This window comes from Pongo abelii, chromosome 20 (assembly GCF_028885655.2).
Source record: "Pongo abelii isolate AG06213 chromosome 20, NHGRI_mPonAbe1-v2.0_pri, whole genome shotgun sequence".
Taxonomy (NCBI): domain Eukaryota; kingdom Metazoa; phylum Chordata; class Mammalia; order Primates; family Hominidae; genus Pongo; species Pongo abelii.
The window spans coordinates 56688012-56706960 of record NC_072005.2 but is presented as its reverse complement, the minus strand read 5'-3'; the positions used below and the strand labels follow the sequence as shown (position 1 = coordinate 56706960).

General features: G+C 51.5%; 1 protein-coding gene and 1 long non-coding RNA gene across 4 annotated transcripts in view; one reads left to right on the top strand and one right to left on the bottom strand.

Annotated features, from left to right (window-relative positions):
* The window catches only part of LRRC4B (leucine rich repeat containing 4B), a 51195-nt gene that overhangs the window by 21259 nt on the left and 10987 nt on the right, over positions 1-18949 (top strand). The gene's annotated exons all lie outside the window — the stretch shown is intronic.
* Positions 14741-18822, bottom strand: LOC129051781 (uncharacterized). Of its 2 annotated transcripts, none has more exons than XR_008516260.2 (3): positions 18474-18822; positions 15190-15327; positions 14741-15075 (listed from the first exon to the last, which is right to left on the bottom strand). It is a non-coding gene; the product is annotated as an uncharacterized LOC129051781 (long non-coding RNA). The 2 variants fall into 2 exon arrangements; XR_010138651.1 differs by having other exon boundaries at positions 14845-15042.

Sequence of the window (18949 nt, the reverse complement as noted above, 5' to 3'; positions counted from 1 at the left end):
CCCCCACTTATACACGTGACGTTCAACAGACACCGGCAGCACCGGCTCTGCACCAAGCCCTGTCCTGGGTGGTGACTGAGCCAGGCAAAGCCCAGCCCTAGCCCCGGCAGCTCACATTCTAGTGGGGAAGAAATGAGGAGGAAAAGGAGCCAGTGGCTGGAACGGTACGCCAGGGAAACGCGCTTTGCAGAAATGGCCAGGGAGAGCGTGGGACAGGAAGGCACCCACGCCACTCACCATCAGCCCCAGGCCGTGGCAACATCCCCGTCATAGAACCTGGACCCGTTTCTCTTTGGGGGGGAGCGGGGGGGCTCAGTGAACAATTCAGTCCCACAAACATGTGCTGAGCGCCACCAGCGGACGTACGTTCATTTATGATAAGTCGCGCACAGGCCCGCTCCCTCTGTATATCATGCACCTGGTAAAGCACACACCAAGATGGACATTGTCAAAGGGTGAAAAGCATCAATAGGGATCCAGTCGCCTCTATTTCTCATCTTCCCACTCAGGGGTTCTTGCACTGCGCCCCCCCCCCCCCACCAGAGACATGGATGGAGGGTGTGTTCGTCCAGTCCATGAGAGTGGATGCTTGTGAGTGTTTGTCAGTGGGCTTGACCTCCCTCAGTGGACACATCCCAGACAGCAAGAGGCATGGACCATGTCGAGGGTAATCAGAGGCTCTTTATTTTTGTATTTATTTATTTATTTATTTTGAGACAGAGTCTCGCTCTGTCTCCCAGGCTGGAGTGCAGTGGCGCAACGTTGGCTCATTGTAACCTCCACCTCCCAGGTTCAAGCGATTCTCCCGCCTCAGTCTCTTGAGTAGCTGGGATTACAGACGCCTGCTGCCATGCTCAGCAAATTTTTATATCTTTAGTAGAGATGAGGTTTCACCATGTTGGCCAGGCTGGTCTCAAACTCCTGACCTCAGGTGATCCACCCACCTCGGCCTCCCAAAGTGCTGGGATTACAGGCGTGAGCCACTGCGCCCGGCCCAGAGGCTCTTTAAAAAGTAATAACTTTTAGCCTGGCTCGGTGACTCATGCCTGTAATCCCAGCACTTTGGGAGACTGAGGCAGGTGGATTGCTTGAGCCCAGGAGTTTGAGACCAGCCTGAGCCACACAGCGAATCCCCATCTCCACTAAAGAAACAAAAATTAGCCAGGTATGGTGGCATGAGCCTGTGGTCCCAGCTACTCAAGAGGCTGAGGTGAGAGGCTTGCTTGATCCCAGGAGGCAAGGTTGCAGTGAGCTGAGATTTCACCACTGCACCCCATCCCGGGCAACAGAGAGACCCTGTCTTTAAAAAAAAAAAAAAAAAAAAAAGTAATAACTTTTTAGTTATCCAAATAAAAAATTGAAAAAATCCCCCTAGTTCCATCACCAGGTATAAATAACTACTGTTTACATTTTGTTTGAATACCTTGCTGGCTCTTTCCTGTGTCTATGTAAATGGTTTCATTTTTAGAGACAGGGTCTCACTCTGTCACTCAGGCTGGAGTGCAGCGGGACTATCACGGCTCCCTGCATCCCTGCAGCCTTAACTTCCCTGGCTCAGGTGATCCTCCTGCCTCAGAGTAGCTGGGACTACTGGGAGACACCATCACACCCAGCTAATTCTTTTTTTTTTTTTTTTTTTTTTTTTGAGACAGAGTTTCACTCTTGTTACCCAGGCTGGAGTGCAATGGTGTGATCTTGGCTCACCGCAACCTCCGCCTCCCAGGTTCAAGCGATTCTCCTGCCTCAGCCTTCTTGAGTAGCTGGGATTACAGGCATATGCCACCATGCCCAGCTAATTTTGTATTTTTAGTAGAGACAGCGTTTCTCCATGTTGGTCAGGCTAGTCTTGAACTCCCGACCTCAGATGATCTGCCCGCCTTGGATTCCCAAAGTGCTGGGATTACAGGCGTGAGCCACCAAGCCTGACCTTTTTTTTTCCTTTTTTGAGACGGAGTCTTGCTCTGTCGCCCAGGCCGGAGTGCAGTGGTGTGATCTCGGCTCACCGCAAACTCCGCCTCCTGGGTTCACGCCATTTTCCTGCCTCAGCCTCCTGAGTAGCTGGGACTACAGGCGCCCGCCACAACGCCCGGCTAATTTTTTTATTTTTAGTAGAGACGGGGTTTCACCGTGTTAGCCAGGATGGTCTCGATTTTTTTCTTTTTTATGAAGACAGGGTCTCACTATGTTTCCCAGGCTAGTCTTGAACTCCTGGGCCCAAGCAATTCGCCCTCCTTGGCCTCCCAAAGTGCTGGGATTACAGGGATAAACCACCTAACCCAGCCATAAGTGTATTTTTAATTGCTTATTACAGAATGAATACAAATTAATTGAGAAAAACTAGAAAATATACCTAAGTAAAAACAGAAGGACAGAAGCCAACCATAATCCCACAGCCACAGGTAGCTCTCCTTCGCTTTGGTGTCTTTGGATTCGGACACCCTCCCCACCCATGCACAGTGCGTTGCACAATTGCTGCTGATTTGTAAATGGAGTTTTTGCTTTTTTATTTTCTTATTTTTATTTTTATTTTTATTTATTTATTTTTGAGACGGAGTCTCACTCTGTCGCCCAGGCTGGAGTGCAGTGGCGCAATCTCGGCTCACTGCAAGCTCCGCCTCCTGGGTTCACACCATTCTCCTGCCTCAGCCTCCCGAGTAGCTGGGACTACAGGCGCCTGCCACCATGCCCGGCTAATTTTTGTGTGTGTGTTTTTAGTAGAGATGGGGTTTCACCGTGTTAGCCAGGATGGTCTATATCTCCTGACCTCATGATCCACCCACCTCGGCCTCCCGAAGTGCTGGGATTACAGGCGTGAGCCACTGCGCCCGGCCTATTTTTTATTTTTTTTGAGACGGAGTTTCTCTCTTGTTGCCCAAGCTGGAGTGCAATGGCACAATCTCAGCTCACTGCAACCTCCGCCTCCCGCGTTCAAGCGATTCTACCGCCTCAGTCTCCTGAGTAGCTGGGATTACAGGCGCGCACCACCACGCCCAGCTATTTTTTGTATTTTTAGTAGAAACGGGGTTTCACCATGTTGGGCAGGCTGGTCTCAAACTCCTGACCTCAGAGGATCTGCCCGCCTTGGCCTCCCAAAGTTCTGGGATTACAGGCACAAGCCACCACACCTGCAGCATCCTGTTACTTAACCAGGCCCTTCTTTTTCTTTTTTTCTTTTTTTTTTTTTTTTTTTTGAGATGGAATCTCACTCTGTCACCCAGGCTGGAGTGCAGTGGTACGATCTTGGCTCACTGCAACCTCTCCCTCCTGGGTTCAGGAGATTCTCCTGCCTTAGCCTCCCGAGTAGCTGAGACTACAGGTGCCCGCCACGACACTCGGCTAATTTTTGTACTTTCTAGTAGAGACCGGGTTTCATCATATTGACCCAGCTGGTCTCGAACTCCTGGCCTCAAGGGATCCGCCCACCTCGGCCTCCCAAAGTGCTGAGATTACAGGCGTGAGCCACTGCGCCCGGCCTTCATCATATTGACCCAGCTGGTCTCGAACTCCTGGCCTCAAGGGATCCGCCCACCTCGGCCTCCCAAAGTGCTGAGATTACAGGCGTGAGCCACCGCGCCCGGCCTCCTTATTTCCAATTTCTGAGTTGATATGAACAACACCAGGGGGACATCTGTTGGCTCATTCTTCCTAATGTTCTGGACTCTGCCCTTGGGATAAATTCCTAGAAGCGGACTTTCCGGGTCTGAGGGATGATGAGAGAAGCACCGCCCTGTGAGTTCTATGTGGCTTCCTCATTTGAGTATACTTCTCCCTTACACACACACACACACACACACACACACACACACCAGGGCCTGGCACTGAAGCACTGGTAGCGACAGGCTGAATTCTGGGGATTCGAGAGCTGAGAGCCTCCCGTGTGGCCTGCCGCCTTGGTTGTCATCTGTCCTCCGCCGCACCACCACCTGCACGAAGGCAGGGACTTTGCAATGTTCCCTGCCGGATCCCCAGCACCTAGGGCCGAGCCTGGCACGCAGGAGGTGCCCAGCAGCTGTTTGCCTCTGAATGGGAGGCCAGCTCCCGAGCTCCTGCCCGGATCCTTGGCAGAGGCCTGCAGCCATCTGTCGGTGGGAGCCGACGCGAATCCCTGCAACGCCCTCCCGTGAGCTCTGGGGGGTGGCTCGGAGACTCCTGTCACCTGTTCTTGCCTGTCCCTGGCCTGGGCGCGGTGTGGGCAGCAAGAACCTCGAGGGGACTTTGGGGGACTCTAAGTCCACGGGGTGACGGTGCTGGCCGCTCTCTGGGAAGCTAGAATGTTGCCATTCATCTTTGGTGAGAGAGTTAAAATGTTCTGCCACATGACAGCAACAGTAGGTGGTCCCCATAGTAAGACAGAGGATGTGTTTTTTAAAATATCATGGCCAGGCGCAGTGGCTATGCCTGTAATCCCAGTACTTTGGAAGGCTGAGGCAGGCAGATCACCTGAGGTTAGGAGTTCGAGACCAGCCTGGCCAACATGGTGAAATCCCATCTCTACTAAAAATACCAAAATTAGCCAGGCATAGTGGCGCATGCCCGTAGTCCTAGCTACTTGGGAGGCTGAGGAAGGAGAATAGCTTGAACCCGGGAGGTGGAGTCTGCAGTGAGCTGAGATCGTACCAATGCACTCCCGCCTGAGTGACAGAGCGAGACTCTGTCTCAAAAAAAAAAAAAATCAGCAATCCTCTGAGGCCCTCCCCCGGCCCCACCACTTTTTTGAGATTGGTGGGGCCTGCAAGCCTGGAGCCTCCGGAAATGCCTTTTAAGGCAGAGGCCTGGAGACTGCCTCCCCCCAGCTCACATGCCCTGGCCCCCTGGGAGAAGACCGGGTGCAGATCTGTTCCTCCATCTTCTCGGGGCCTGGGGGGAAGCTGCACCACCTCGGCTGGGCCCAGCCGGTCCACTCCTCGCTCCTCAGTCAGGCACCTGGTCCTCACCGGACTTCCTCCTTCCTCCTTCCCTCCCTTTTATCCTCATATCCCCGCCTTACCCTCTCCCCACAGAAAGTCCTCCTAATGTGTTTACTGTGGATTTTTTGCTTGTGTGTGTTCTTGCAAAATGGGTATTGTTGCTTTGTGTACACGTATTCTTAATTTATGCAGATGAAGCTGCGTTAAGATCGCTGTCTTTGTCTCACTGTGTTTGCTCAGCCTGTGTTTCTGAGAGTGGTTCATATTGCTGTGTGTGTCCACTCTGCTGCTGTCGCTGCTACAGAATCGATGGGCACCCACCCCCGTCCATCTGCCAAGTCCCCCACTGCTTCCTGATGAGACTGGACGTCCAGGAGGCTTCTAGCTGCCCCACCGCAAATCCTCCCTCAGGACCCCTCTGGGAGCTGCGTGATCATTTCTGTAGAATATATACCCAGAGGGAATTGCCGGGCCGTAGGATATTCATGTACTTAATTTAACAAAGTACCACTGAATCCACCCAAGGCTTTTAGCGGGCGGCCCTGGTCCCTCCTGGGGCCGGCTATGAGGTTGTATGGCAAGTAAGTGTGGTTCCAGCTTAAGGAACAAACCAATCCATCCTAAGGAAATTATTAGAGGGGCTTCAAAGAGTTGTGTTTAAGGATGGCCTGACTACCAATGTTTAGAAGTAGCCTCAACTCCTGCTGACAAGGGACTGGTTACATCAGCAGTCCCCAACCCTTTTGGCACCAGGGACTGGTTTCATGGAAGATAATTTTTCCATGGACTGGGGTGTCGAGGAGATGGTTTTGGTATTACATTTATGGTGCATTTCTTTTTCTTTTTCTTTTTTTTTTTGAGATGGAGTCTTGCTTCACTCTGTCACCAGGCTGGAGTGCAGTGGTGCAATCTTGGCTCACTGCAACCTCCGCCTCCTAGGTTCAAGTGATTCTCCTGCCTCAGCCTCCCGAGTAGCTGGGATTACAGGCACACGCCACCATGTGCGGCTAATTTTTCTTTTCTTTTTTTTTTTTTTTTTTTTTTTTGAGACAGAGCCTCTCATTTTCGCCCAGGCTGGAGTGCAGTAGCGCGATCTCGGCTCACTGCAAGCTCCGCCTCCCGGGTTCACGTCATTCTCCTGCCTCAGCCTCCTGAGTAGCTGGGACTACAGGCGCCCACCAGCATGCCCTGCTAATTTTTTTGTATTTTTAGTAGAGATGGGGTTTCACCGTGTTAGCCAGGATGGTCTAGATCTCCTGACCTCATGATCCGCCTGCCTTGGCCTCCCAAAGTGCTGGGATTACAGGCGTGAGCCACCACGCCCGGCCGGTGCACTTTATTTCTATTATTATTATTACATCGTAATATATAATAAAATAATTATACTACTCACTATAACGTAGAGTCAGTGGGAGCCCTGAGCTTGTTTTCCTGCAACTAGATGGTCCTATCTGGGGGTGATGGGAGACAGTGATGGATCATCAGGCATTAGATTCTCATAAGGAGCAAGCAAACTAAATCCCTCACCTGCACAGTTCACAATAGGGTTCACGCTCCTATGAGAATCTAATGCTGGCCGAGCGTGGTGCCTCACGCCTGTAACCCCAGCACTTTGGGAGGCTGAGGTGGGTGGATCACCTGAGGTCAGGAGTTCGAGACCAGCCTGGCCAACATGGCAAAACCTGTCTCTACTAAAAATACAAAAATTAGCCAGGCGTGGTGGCAGGCGTCTGTAATCCCAGATACTTAGGAGGCTGAGGCAGGAGAATCACTTGAACCCGGGAGGCAGAGGTTGTAGTGTGCTGAGATCGTGCCACTGCACTCCAGCCTAGGCAACAGAGCAAGACTCTGTCTCAAAAAAAAATTTTTTTGTAATTTAAATAAAAGAGAATGTAATGCCGCCAGTGATCTGATAGGAGGCAGAGCTCAGACAGTAATGCTCGCTCGCCCGCTGCTCACCTCCTTCTGTGCAGCCTGGTTCCTAACAGGCAACCCACCAGTACCAGTCTGTGGCCTAGGGGTTGGGGACCCCTGGGTTCAGTGAATCTCTGTGCCCGTTACAATGGAATATTATGCAGCTATTTAAAACAGAGTTTCAAATAATAGTGGATGACATGGGGAAATGCTCAAAATGTAATACTGAGCTTTCAAAGAATGTGAATAGGATCTCCAATTCACTTTTAAAACTTAAGTAATATATTTTAAAAGACCAAGAAACACCCAGAAAGGTCAACAGGGTCTTTTCTCTTTGCATTAGTATTACAGGGATATTTAATTTCTTCTTTATGTTTTCTTTATTCTCTAGATTTTCTTCAGTGAGAGCATTTAATAACTTTTTTTTTTTTTTTTTTGAGATGGAGTCTCGCACTGTCCGCCATACTGGAGTGCAGTGGCACGATCTCGGTTCACTGCAACTTCCACCTCTCGGGTTCAAGCGATTCTCCTGCCTCAGCCTCCCGAGTAGCTGGGACTACAGGCACCTGCCACCATGCCCTGCTAAGTTTTGTATTTTTAGTAGAGACGGGGTTTCACCATGCTGGCCAGGCTGGTCTCGAACTCCTGACCTTGTGATCCACCCACCTTGGCCTCCCAAAGTGCTGGGATTACACGTGTGAGCAACCACACCCAGCCAATAACTTTTATAATCAGAACAAATTAAGCTTTAAAAATACTAAGTATAAAATCCTATGCAAGCTGGAAAGAAAAAAAAAAGGCTATACTGGAATTTGCTCACCTTTTCCTAAATGACGAAAAAGAAACAAAAATTTCAAAGCATTTACCTGGAGCAGGGGGTCAGGGAGCGCTCATCAACCCCATTTATTCCTGTGAGGGCACGATGACTTCTCCCATCTTATGGACGTGGAAATGGAGGCACAGGCTCTGAGTGACTTATCCAAGGTCGCCCAGCAAGCTGTAGCCCCCATGGGCTTGCCCTGTGCCTCAGAAGGTATATATGTCTGTCCCACCCTGAGAGTCAGCGTGGAGAAGCCAGGCCCAGACAGCCAAAGTGGGGCAGCTACAGGATGGTAATTCTGTTGCAAAAACAAAAAAACAAAACCTGGCCGGGCGCGGTGGCTCACACCTGTAATCCCAGCACTTTGGGAGGCCAAGGCAGGTGGATCACGAGGTCAGGAGTTCGAGACCAGCCTGGCCAACATGGTGAAACCCTGTCTCTACTAAAGATACAAAAATTAGCCGGGCATCGTGGTGGGCACCTGTAATTCTAGCTACTTGGGAGGCTGAGGCAGGAGAATCGCTTGAACCCAGGAGGCAGAGGTGGCAGTGAGCCAAGATCATGCTGCTGCACTCCAGCCTGGCGACAAAGCAAGACTCCATCTCAAAAAAAAAAAAAAGGTGGCATGCGGTGGCTCGCGCCTGTAATCCCAGCACTTTGGGAGGCCAAGGCAGGTGGATCGCTTGAGCTCAGGAGTTTGAAACCAGCCTGGGCAACATAGCAAGACCCCATCTCTACTAAAAATACAAAAATTAGCCAGGTGTGGCATGCACCTGTAGTCCCACATACCTGGGAGGCTGAGGTGGGAAGATTGCAGATTGCATGAGGCCAGGAGGCAGAGGCTGCAGTGAGCTGTGATTTTGCCACTGCACTCCAGCCTAGGTGGCAGAGTGAGACTCTGTCTCAAAAAAACAAAAAAAAAAACAAAACAAAACAAAACAAAAAAATTAACCAAATAAAAACAAAAACCCCGGCCATAGTGCATTATCAAGGCAAATACCAAGAATGGCTTTTAAATTACCCACTAGTTTGCATTTTCCAGGCGGCTGATCCCTCCAGGGGCATGAAACATGGAGCTTTTGATTGGACAGACTTTACCCAGTTAGAGCCCTTTAAGCAAGAAAATGGTGGGAGGGCCAGGCGCGGTGGCTCATGCCTGTAATCCCACCACTTCGGGAGGCCAAGGCAGTTGGATCACCTGAGGTCAGGAACTGGAGACCAGCCTGGCCAACATGGCGAAACCCTGTCTCTACCAAAAATACAAAAATTATCTGGGAGTGGTAGTGCGTGCCTGTAGTACTAGCTACTCAGGAGGCTGAGGCAGGAGAATCACTTGAACCCGGGAGGCAGAGGTTGCAGTGAGCTGAGATTGTGCCACTGCACTCCAGCCTGGGCGACAGAGAGAGACTCCATCTCAGAAAAACAAAAAAGAAAGAAAGAAAGAAAATGGCGGAAGGAAGAATCTGCAGGGGGGGAATCTAGGAGCTGACCTCTCTTGAGGTCAACTGGGACATTCCCCAGCCGCGGGCCTGCGACCAGCAGCCAGGAGGTCCTCTGGATAGGAGGGAGCAGTGCGCCCTCTGCCGTCCGTTCCCAGGCTGCTGAGACTTCGGTGTCTAACTGCGGCCTCTCTGCCTCATTCCAGCTGAGTTATCCTCTTCATTCCCTCAGCAGCGCCATCTCGGGGCCCACATAATCCTTGTCACCACTCCGAGCCTCAGTTTCTACCCTTTTCAAATAGGATTTCCCATACTTTGTCAGTTTCTTCTTAAGTTTTTCTCATGATGACTCACAGCACACTTACAGAAAAGAATAGTTGGCCGGGCGCGGTGGCTGACACCTGTTAAAGTTAAATTGACAAACGCGTAGAATTCCTTGGCGTCCTGCAAAGCCACATGGCCCCTGAGCCTCGGGACAGGCCCGGGACGGGCTGGATGGGAGTATCAGTCCACATCTCTGTTGAGCAGCCTGAGAGGCCTGAGAGGCCTGAGAGGCACAAGACCCGCGTTCTCCCCTCCACGAATGACGCTAAGTCCTTGAGTCACCTCTCTGAGCCTGCCTTCTCTTCTAGAAAATAGACCAATTATTTCTACAGCTCAGCGAGGGTGGGTGGGAGAATGTCAGCCGGGCCCCCAGCATTGCTCCAAGCCCTTTACAGGGTCAGTGAATTTCAGCCTCATGACAGCCCCCTGAGTAGGTCCTATTCTTCTCATGTTACAGATGAGGAAACTGAGACATAGGAGAGTAAGACACTTGCACACGGTCCTGGTCCCAAGGTTAGTAACGGAGCTGGGACTCAGCCCAGGCAGGCTGGCTGCAGAACTTGGTTTTTTCAACGCGATTCCTAACGCTTCCTAATTCGTAGCTATCCCTGGCGCTGTGCCTTGGTGACTCAGTCTCAGAACTGCCACTGAGTCCCAATCTACATCCCCACAGCCCAGCCTGGCTCCGGCCTTGTCCTTGCTCATCCGGAAGCCCCAGCTTCTTCCTAGCCTTCCAGCTGTAGCCTGTACCCGCACACCCCTGCCAGCACACCCAGCTGGAGTCGCCACACCAACTCCTCCTAGGGGACACCTTTCTGCAAGCCACCCTGTCCCCATCTCAGATCAGGATGAGTATGCCTGGCGCTCTCAGCTACACCAAGCTCAGGGGCACCCTCTACTGGGCACCAGAAGCTACCCCCAGCCCCTTCCTTCCCACCCTTCCAGAAACTTGCCCTGCCTTTAAATAGTCACAGATACAGATGTGCTTGCACTGTGCCAGGCGCTCTTCCCTATGGTTTACAGATATCGAGACAGCTTAATCCTCACAAGGATGCCATGGTCTCATCACCACCCCGAGGCAATCCTAGGAGCTGAGCTGAGACCCGTGCATCCTTCTCCCCGCATGGGTTGTTCCTCCTGTGTCTGAACAGCCCCGGCTAATCCATCCGCAGCATTCAGTGCAGCCCTGATTCGTTTATTCAGCACCTAGTGTGTGCCAGGCACCACCCGAGGCCCAGAGAGCAGGACATACAGAGATCCCTGCCCTCTCGACACTGCGTGCAGAAAGGGGTGGTTCAGAAAGTGAGCAAGTCTCATCTGGGCACAGTGGCTCACGCCTGTAATCCCAGCACTTTGGGAGGCTGAGGCGGGTGCATCACTTGAGGTCAGGAGCTTGAGACCAGCCTGACCAACGTAGTGAAACCCCATCTCTACTAAAAATACAAAAATTAGCCAGGTGTGGTGACGTGTTACTGTAATCCCAGATACTCGGGAGGGTGAGGCAGGAGAATCGCTTGAACCTGGGAGGCGGAGGTTGCAGTGAGCCGAGATCATGCCATTGCACTCCAGCCTGGGTGACAGAGCAAGACTCCATCACAAAAAAAAAAAAAAAAGGAAGGTGAACAAGTGCAGCAGCAGCGTGCACGAGCTGGCGGGGGGCTGCTGAGCTGAACACAGTGAGAGGAGGCTAGGGAAGTCTGCCCAGGAAGCGGTGTAGGACCATGGCCTGTGCCTCAGCTTAACCCCACACTCCCACCCTACCCGCAGGTGCCTTAGGCAAAGTCCTGCTGCCTTGCTGGGTCTTGCACATGCCTCTGATATAGATCTCATCCCCTTGTTGTTTACACCCAGGTTTAGATGCCTCTCTGGGCTCCTGGTGGTGGGGAAGGGTGGGGGGCGGGCGGGTAGCCATCCAGCCAGACTTTCCACCCAGGCCAGGGCCTGGTCGCAGAAGGGCTCAGGAGGCCACTCCCAGGAGGATGAATGGGAGGAGGGAGACAGAGACGTCTAGGCCTGAGCCAGGTCAGTGTGAGGGCCCACAATGGCCCCTGCAGTGCTGCCAGTCATGGCAGTTAGGGAAGTCCCTGTTGGAGAGGGAGGTACAAGTCCCTTGTCTCAGGGACAAGGAAGAAACATGAGAAGTCATCATAAAGACAGTTGATGTGACAAATAACAGTTTTTAAAATCTGAATGTAAAAAAATTAACACACACACACACAAACAACAGTAAGCTTGCTAAACTTTTGTGATTGACTCATTATATTCAAAACATAAAAACAGGCCGAGTGCAGTGGTTCACGTCTGTAATTCCAGCACTTTGGGAGGCAGAGGCAGGCAAATCACCTGAGGTCAGGAGTTGGAGACCAGCCTGGCCAACTTGGTGAAACCGTGTCTCTACTAAAATACAAAAATTAGCCTGGTGTGGTTGTTTGCACCTGTAATCCCAGCTACTCAGGAGGCTAAGGTGGGAGACTCACTTGAACCCAGGAGGCGGAGGTTGCAGTGAGCTGAGATCACGCCACTGCACTCCAGCCTGAGCAATAGAGCAAGATCCTGTCTTAAAAATAAATAAATAAAAATAAATAAATAAATAAATAAATAGGCCGGGCCTGGTGGGTCACGACTGTAATCCCAGCACTTTGGGAGGCCAAGGTGGGCAGATCATGAGGTCAGGAGATCAAGACCATCCTGGCTAACACAGTGAAACCCTTCTCTACTAAAAATACAAACAATTAGCTGTGTGTGGTGGCATGCGCCTGTAATCCCAGCTACTCAGGAGGCTGAGGCAGGAGAATCACTTGAACCTGGGAGGCAGAGGTTGCAGTGAGCCGAGATCACTGCACTCCAGCCTGGTGACAGAGCAAGACTCCATCTCAAATAAATAAATAAGTATAAATAAATACAATTTATAATGTCAAGACAAACAGTTCACTTAATTGTTTTCTTACCACAGTTACATTTTTAATAAGGAATTTCTCGACAATTTATTTTCTTAAAAACCCCAACAGATTTCAGTGGGATTTTTTTCAGCTTTAGTAATATTTACCTACCACAACCAAAGTGGAAAGTCCCCCACACAGGCCAAGTTGCAGGATAAAAGGAAAGTCCCCATTGGGGTTAGAAGGCAGTCATTGATGGGGGCCGCGTCCGTTTGCCGGATTCACATCTGCATCATTGAGATCTGTCCCAGAGCCCAGCATAGGTGGAGGTGGGCTCAGCAGATGGGGGCTGAAGATCCAGGGAACTTGGAAGTGTGGGCAGCTAAGTGGCTGTCAGAGGTGGCCCCAGGCCTAGGTCCTCTACTGTAGGACAAAATGTCAACATCTTCGTCAGGCGAAAGATGTTAGGGTGAGGGGGCAGGGGGATTTACCTGCTTCAAGAACCAATCCCCGCCTTGCCTATCCTACTCTGTGTCGGGGCCATGACGGTGATGACACTCACAACTTCAGAGGTGATCTGGTCTAGGGTGTTTCAAATCAGGCCTTAGAGGGGCCCCAGGCCTGCCTCCCCCTGCAACCAGGGCAGCCTCCATGATCTGTGTACACCTTTGCTGGTTAAATGATTGTTTGCATAATTGTTTTATTTAGTGTCTCTCTTCTTCTCTGAGGCTGGGATCTAGGAAGACAGGGCTTTGTCTGTCTTGTCCATAGCTGGATCCCCAGAGCCCAGTATGACACTTGACACATAGCAGCTCTCAAAAAATAACCTGTCAAATGAGCAAAACAATACATGGTAATGTAAGAATGAATGGGCCCCACAGCTCAAAAAGCATTGTGAAGCCCACAGACAGCCCAGCTGTTTCAGTTTAGGGTGGGTAGGTGTGGTGGAGACTTCCATGTCTGTGTTCAGGAGAAGGAGATGTTGAGTCTTGGTTCTGCAACTTTGGAGCCTGTGAGACTGGGGACAAGTGACTTTACTTCTGTGAACCTTCATTTTGTCAGCTATGAACCACCAGATATGAAGGGAGCAGGGGTATGTGCTTGATAACCCCCATGTGACAGAATTTCCACAAAGATTAAATGAGATCATACCTCAGAGCATTTAGCACAGCTCTGGCAATAATCAGCACTTAACAAATTATGATCCCCCCCTTTTACCTTATTGGGAAGCTGACCAGGATGTCTCTTTGTTTTAAAGTCAGAGATGAGATCAGCTTTGTATTATATGGGAGGAGAAGAGAAGAATTAACTGGCTTTGGCCTTTAGGTATGCATGTTAAATTTTAAGGGTAACCACTAAATAAAGAGAAAATATATAAATTCTAAAACAGTGGAGAGAAGAAATGAAATCATAAGAAATTCCATCAATACAAAGAAGACAGGAAAGGGGAAAGAATAAGCTACAAAAATCAGGACAATTAAAAAGCACAAAATAACATTATAGGAAGAATTCCAAGTATATTAGTAATTATAGTAAATGTAATTGAGCTAAACTTCCAGTTAAAAGACAAGGATTTCAGACTGACTTAAAATCGAAAGACATACCTAAAACATGAGGACAGAAATCATGAAAGTAAAAATGATGACAAACACAAGAAAGGTGATGTCGCTTTGATGATCTGAGATGTGCACATGAAGGTAAAAAGCAGATTAAGTTGGAACCAGAACACCAATGTTTTTCAGTTCCCAAGTTCTGTCATATTGATGTCAACATGATTTTGACATGTTGTCATTATCACCCAGGCCAAAAAGCGTGAAGGAAACAGGGACAAGCACAACCAGGGTGTTCCCCAATAAGAGCCTTAGACACTCTAGTCTGTTTACTCAGCAGACCTTGGCCGAAGTCTGTCATGAACTTGGCCTTGCATAGCATGCTGGTTATGCAGAAATCGCCCCAACACAGTCTCTACTCATACCGACTCACAGCCTAGACAAGGAGACAGATGTGTGAAACCAAATTATAGTCACTGCGATAGGGATCTAATAAGAGAGTGTGTGTGTGACTGATGAGGGACCAGGGGTCAAAAAGGGCTTTTCCAAGGAAGGCAATTGGAATTTTCTAGAGAACAAGGAGGAGGACAGTATAGAAAAGGGGCAGAGCCTGTGCAAACGCAGAGAGGCTGGACAGAGTGTGGCAAGCAGAGGGAACCCCATGCATCTCTCTTGTCCCTACTATGGCTAGAGTCAAGGAGAGGGCAGCAGGGCAGGTTCTGAAGGGCCTCTGACAGTTTGTCGAGGGTGATAGCTATGGGAGACTGGGAGCGGGGATGTGGCAAGGTCTGAACTGCATTTCCGGTCATTCTGACAGCCAGTGTAGAGGAAAGATGCTGAGGGAGAAACTGGAAGCCCAGAGACAGGACCAGTGTTTTTTTTGTGTTTTTTTGTTTTTTTTATTTTTGAGACAGAGTCTCACTGTCACCCAGGCTGGAGTGCAGTGGTGCAATTTCAGCTCACTGCAACCTCCGCCTCTCGGGTTCAAGCGATTCTCCTGCCTCAGCCTCCCAAGTAGCTGGGACTACAGGAGTGTGCCACCATGCCAGGGTAAATTTTGGTGGGTGGTGTTGTTGTTGTTGTTGTTGTTGTTGTTGTTGTTGTTTTAGTAGAGACGAGGTTTCACCATGTTGGACAGGCTGGTCTCGAACTCCTGAGCTCAAGCAATCCTCCTGCCTTGGCCTCCCAAAGTGTCGTGAGCCACTGCGCCTGGCCAGGACCAGTGTTAATGATCATTATCAACTGAATTAACAATGAAAAATATGTATTACTGCATGCTCTCCATGTCCCACACATTCATTATCTCATCCCAAGCACTCACTGTCTTGTCCAAGCATCACAATGACCCCATGGTACCTGTGAGGAAAGTGGGCTCAGAGAGGTGAGGACACTTGCCCGAGGCCGCCAGGGAGTTGGAGTTCGAGCTGGTCAGCAGCAAAGCCAGGATTCAAACCCAGCCTCCACCATCCCCCACGAGGCTGCTCAGCAGGCATTCTGCAGAGAAGAGGAGAGAGAATAGACTGGAATTCTGTTCAAAATAAAGAGACTCCCTATTTAAAGCAGCCCTATGCCACATGTTTCGACAAAACCAGGCTTCCCTTTGCAGCAACACCCCCATCCCACTTAGTTCTCAACTGCATTATTAAAGTGATTGGCGGGGGGACCCCACCCCCTCCCTTTGGGAGTGCCCCTTCATCTCCCTTCACACCCCCTTCCCTCTGCAGCTGGGTCACTGCGTGCTGAGCGCCGAGCAGCCTCAGGCTGTCCGCCTATGGCCACGCTGCTGTCACGGTCCTCTGTCCAGAGGCACCAAGGAGACTTGGAAAACAGACACTGTGGGCTGGAGCCCCAGGTGCACACTCCCCGGGACCGGCAACCCTGCTGAGTCACTTGACTTCACCGAGCCTTGGTCTCCTGTCTCTAAAATGGCGTGTGATGCTCACCTCCCGAGCTGCCGGGGGAGTCAGCAGGAGCCTGGGGTGCTGCAGAGGCTCCGGGAGCTGCAGGCAAGAGGCGGGCATGGAGGGGGCTGAGGCCCAGGGCTCAAACCCTGGTCGTGTGGCCTCGCTGAGCCTTCTTCCTTCTCTGAAAAGTGAGCCTAGGCTGGGTGCAGTGGCTCACGCCTGTAATCCCAGCACTTTGAGAGGCCAAGGCGGGTGGATCACCTGAGGTCGGGAGTTCGAGACCAGCCTGACCAACATAGAGAGACCCCCCCCCCCGTTTCTACTAAAAATACAAAAAATTAGCCGTGCATGGTGGCACATGCCTGTAATCCCAGCTACTCGGGAGGCTGAGGCAGGAGAATCGCTTTAACCCGGGAGACGGAGGTTGCAGTGAGCCAAGATGGCGCCACTGCCCTCCAGCCTGGGTGAAAACAGCGAAACTCCGTCTCAAAAAAAAACAAAAAAACAACAACAAAAAAGGAGCCTAGCAACACGTGCCCTGCAGGGCATCATCGCCTGTGCCCAGCACACGCCTCCAGGTGCCAAGCCCTGAGCGGAGTGAGTCTCACCTCAAGCCTTCAGAGCAGCTCTCCAAGGCTGACGTTGTGAGGTCCTTTCACAGACAACGGCCCCTCTCCACCTCTGTACCTGCAGACCTGCTTTATCTCCATTCAATCAATAAGCAATGGGGGAATGAGTGGAGACCTTTGGGCTGGGTTCAAGAGGGTGAGCAGGAGCCTTCCAGTGGATGAAAGGGAAGGGCGTCCTGAGCGGAGAGAACAGCATGTGCAAAGGTGGAGTGCCCGGCGAGAGGGTCCAAGGACTGATCCTGGCTAACGTGTATCCAAGTGAGGGCTGCGAGTGAGGGGCCATGCAGAGGGGAGTGGGGAGAAAGGCAGATGCCCAGGCAGGGCTTCCAGTGCAGGCTGAAATTCCCGAGGGCACTGGGGAGCCCCGGAGGCGTCTAGAGGAGGGCAGAGGCAGGGTCAGCTCTGGCATAGCAGGACCCCAGAGATGGACTGGAGGGGAGAGACTGAAGGCCAGGCAGGAGGCTGCGGCGGGCCCAGGGAGAGAGGAGGAGGCAGGGCTGGGCTGTGGGGTTGGAAAGGAAATGGGGGAGTTTGCTGCATGAAGCCACCTGGCCCTGCTGGCCGACCCACGGGCAAGCCTGCAGCCCCGCTTTGGACGGGGAAGGTGAGCTGGGGGGCCCCACTGAGAAAAGGGACCCTGAAGGCGGGGGGGGGGGGGGCACAGAGTGTTTGCTGGGAATGGAGGGGGCCCAGGCCATCTCAGTGTAACCCAGAGAGGGGGAAAGTTCCAGGGGGCTCCTGACGGCACATGGACCAGCAATACCTTTGTTCCTTCTGTATTTATTATTATTATTATCGAGACGATTCTCACTCTGTCACCCAGGCTGGAGTGCAGTGGCACAGTCTCAGCTCACTGCAACCTCCTCCTCCCAAGTTCATGCAATTCTGCCTCAGGCTCCGGAGTAGCTGGGATTGCAGGCGTGCATCACCACGCCCAGCTAATTTTTGTGTTTTTAGTAGAGACGGGGTTTCACCACATTGGCCAGGCTAGTCTTGAACCCCGGACGTCAAGTGATCCGCCCGCCTCAGCCTCCCAAAGTGCTGAGATTACAGGCGTGAGCCACCGCGCCCAGCCTCTTGGTCCAGGCTTTCTTTCAAAGTCCACCTCATTCTCTGCCTAGCGATCAGTGATGACCAGGACCTCCTCCTCCTGTTATTATTATTGATGTTATTATTAATAATAGAAATAGCAACCAAGCACCTGCTTTGTCGATCACCAGTATTTCCCAGGGAGGTGATAAGCGGCGTTTGGTGATAAGGGTCCCATGTGTATTATGTTTGGGAAAACTAGAGTTGAGCAAAACAAAGCCACTGTCTCCCACTGGGTTTCACGGAGCTTCAACACACCAGGTGCACTGGAGTCTCGGGGAGGGAGTGTGCAGGCTCCTAATGCATTGATATGAGAGTGTTTTTTTGCTATCGGTGTTTAGCGTCCCAGGGAACGAGCTCTGAGAACCGGCTCCGAGAAGCTCCAGGTTGGGTTCTTCCCCAGATATTCTCTCCGAGGAAGAAATGCAAGCTCTGGGGGGTCCCCTGGCAGAGCGGGGAGTTTTAGAGCTCCAGCCCAGTCAGGCCAGAGACATTCTCAAGCCCCTGCTTCTCCTGCCCTGGACAGGAGATGCCCACAGCCCCCAGCCTCATGCCCAAGCACAGTCACATCTCCGGCTGGGTGCAGAGACCCCAGGCCGGCTTGGGACCCAACTGACCCTCAGGACCCGCGCCTGCAGAGGCACTCCTGTTGTACTCCGCCATTCTCCCTGCCCCACAAGGCCTGCCCGAGCCCATCCTCAGGCTGCGTCCTGCAGGCTGAGCCCCCACCAGCTCCCTGCAAACACATTCACACCCTCCTGCCTGTGAAACAGCATTCACAGAGGTCTCATTCAGTTCTGAAAGCTAGCCATGTTCACTCGGGGAAGTTAGACAAGGCAGAAGCCTATTAAGAAAAAAATCGGCCGGGCGCGGTGGCTCACGCCTGTCATCCCAGCACTTTGGGAGGCAGAGGCGAGTGGATCACTTGAGGTCATGAGTTCGAGACCAACCTGGCCAGCATGGCGAAATGCTGTCTCTACTAAAAATACAAAAGTTAGCTGGGCGTGGTGGTGCACACCTGTAATCCCAGCTTCTCGGGAGGCTGAGGCAGGAGAATTGCTTGAACCCAGAAGGCAGAGGTTGCAGAGAGCTGAGATCACACTGCTGCAGTCGAGCCTGGGCGACAAAGTGAAATTCCATCTGAAAAAAAGAAAAGAAGAAAAGAAGAAATCAAGCACAGACATAGTGACTCACACCTGTAATCCCGGCACTTTGGGAGGCTGAGGCAAGAGGATTGCTCAAGGCCAGGAGTTTGAGACCAGGCTGGGCAACACAGCAAGACCCCATGTCTATAACATTTTAAACTTAGCGAGGCATGGTGGTGTGTGCCTTTCGTCCCAGCTACTTGGGAGGCTGAGGTGGGAGAATCACTGGGACCCAGGAGGTTGAGGCTGCAGTGAGTTATGATCGCAGCACTGCACTTCAGCCAGAGTGACAGAGGGAGACACTGTCAGAAAGAAAGAGAGAGAGAGAGGGCCAGGCGTGGTGGCTCAC